We start from the raw sequence: 2,500 nt of genomic DNA on the forward strand, positions 1-2,500 counted from the left end.
TGGTGGGGGGGGGGGGCAATTGCCATTGCAATTGGAGCGCTTAGCTAAACGCTACCCTCAACGTGTTTTTGCAACGTTGAGCAATGTAACCAATCACAGACATATCTGTTGATTTCTCAAACGCAATGGCCAATCAGAAACGGTTTGTCAGAATTCACTCACCGCTGAAAGCGCCGCAGTTTTTAAGTGCAGTTTTGCACGCTTATGCATCATCTCATGACTAAGTGCAGACGCGATGTCAATAAGAGATTCATTGTGCAGTTTAGAGAGCTTCATTGATTATAAAATAACTTTGTAAGATCGCAATGAACGGAGATGAGTGACGCTTTTTAGGGTGCGGTCACACTTGGATCGCTTGCCTGGTCCAAACCAGAGTTCGATTGCTTCACCCCCTGCCCCCACTGGACTGCGTTCATATTATTTTATTTCCGTCCGAACCGCGGTTCGTTTGCGTCATCAAGCCAGCAGCTGTTTACCCCGTTGCTTCGGTTAGCTTCGGTATATAACGGCACTTACTGTATGTCTGTCTTACGAATGTACTGCAAATGCTCTAAAGAACGCTGAAGTGGAACAGAAATTAGATATACAGCTCTCTGTTTGCAGCGCGTCAGTCACGCTCGTCAGGAAAGTGAGTGAAACACACACAAACACACATTTTTATCAAATAATACGTCATTAATAGCGGTTCACTTCCGCGATTTGGTACGATTGCGTTCACATCAGCAGCAAACCGTACCCCAGATCACTCTTTTTAAGCGGGCTCGGGTACGGTTCGGGGGTGCGCACCCGAGTTCGGAAGACAGCATTCACATCATCCAAACGAACCGAACTCTGAAGTCAATCGAACCCGGGTGCCAAACGCGAGTTTTAAACAGTGTAGAGTAGCACTTGTTTGTTTGTTGTTTCTCCGATCACAAATGCAGACATGATTTTATGTTTATGCGGCGCGATACGCAACGCAAAGCGTAAAAACACAGTATAACTCAATATAATCCGTAATTATGTCCCCACTGGATGCAACAAATGCCTCATTTGTAATGTGTTTTATTGGTGTCTCGTCGTGCTGGGAGATGGCATCACAGTATGTTAAGGGCGTAACATTTCCGTCACACGCTTGGGGTATTCAGCCAATCCCCTGAATAAGAGTTAAACATACAAACGCAATTGCACAAACAGCACAATGATGGTAAATACTGTGCCATTTTCATTGCGTTTCATCTACTGAACCAAAGACTTCTGCGCAGATACAACTTCAGAGAGCACAATCATCAGAGGAAAACAAAACAAAAGCCATTTGACTTACCAACACGCCCTCGCCCGTCCCACCCCTTTTTTCTCCTCTGTTCCTGCCCTGGTGATTCCCCTTCAGATTCGAGTCATTGAAGTGTGGCAGTCGCAGTCTAGTGAGAGTCCATCTGGTTGCACCCCACACATCTGATTCTGGGGTGTTGACGCATCTGGCTGGCTGTACACATCAGAAGTCACGGGACAGGGAATGCTGCCCGACCTGTTCTGGCCCCCGGCGCTGCTCCATGAGAAAACAATGTGGTCTCATGAGTTGTCTGAAATGGGAGCGCAGGTAATTACAAACAGCTAATGACTGCAGACATGCGGCTACCTGTCCGACAGTTAAATTACAAGGTGGCTTACTGAAAAAAAACAAAAGCTGTCAACTCGGACATGCAAACTTTGAGATCCGGAAGGTGACACACTACCCACGGTCTTTTACAAGGCCCTTAGGTTCCTGTTCGTCCCCACCTGTATACACTCCTCAGTCAAATCAATGAGATAATTCTTCAGCTTTGTCATTTTAGTAGTTAGCAATAGTTAGTAATTTTTTTGGGCAAGTGCAGATGACAAACACCTGGCTTATTCATATGTATTTGTGATGTCATCAATTTTTCAACAATAATGTTCTTGTGAACTTTCAGAAAACGTTTGGATATGAAATGACTATTTAAAGCAAACTGAAAACTTCAGCAAACTTTTTTTTTAAATGACTAAATAATGTATATATACATTGTACATATTATTTTTGAATAAATACATAATATCATCACAGAAATATAGTTATTCATATATTCTTATATATAATATAATATATCTTATTCATATAAATCTTGGCAAAAAACAAAAATCAAAACAAATACTGCATGTCAACCATGTCAAGTCAGCTCCATTTATCATATGTGAGACAATAATTATGGGCTATAATTCAGTTCAGTCTCTTTGGCAGACATGGTATGTCTGTGTTATCATGTTTATTGACACAAGGATGTCTCGGTTCGAAGCTTTCAAAGAATCCACAGCTTTGCACCAAGTCATTTTGTTTATTCTTCCTCACAATCCTATCTTTTTGAAGTGCTCAACCAACATTATTTATAATGGGTGAATACTAATGGAAAACGCTAGTACTAATCTATCACCATCATGTCTATGTCAATAACAAAGAAACTGTTTTAAACAACTTTTTGAGAAAAGCGTCAATTAGCTGGTCTTA

General features: G+C 41.7%; 1 protein-coding gene across 2 annotated transcripts in view; it reads right to left on the reverse strand.

The window, feature by feature from the left end:
* The window catches only part of LOC107653582 (keratin-like protein KRT222), a 17,724-nt gene extending 16,288 nt beyond the window's left edge, over positions 1-1,436 (reverse strand). For both annotated transcript variants that reach the window (XM_016440322.1, XM_016440320.1), the window contains exon 1: positions 1,304-1,436. The gene's annotated coding sequence lies outside the window, so the exon portion shown is untranslated. The remainder of the gene's footprint in view (positions 1-1,303) is intronic.
* Positions 1,437-2,500: the final 1,064 nt, after the last annotated feature.

Source organism: Sinocyclocheilus anshuiensis, unplaced genomic scaffold (assembly GCF_001515605.1).
Source record: "Sinocyclocheilus anshuiensis isolate Anshui unplaced genomic scaffold, SAMN03320099.WGS_v1.1 scaffold1079, whole genome shotgun sequence".
NCBI lineage: Eukaryota > Metazoa > Chordata > Actinopteri > Cypriniformes > Cyprinidae > Sinocyclocheilus > Sinocyclocheilus anshuiensis.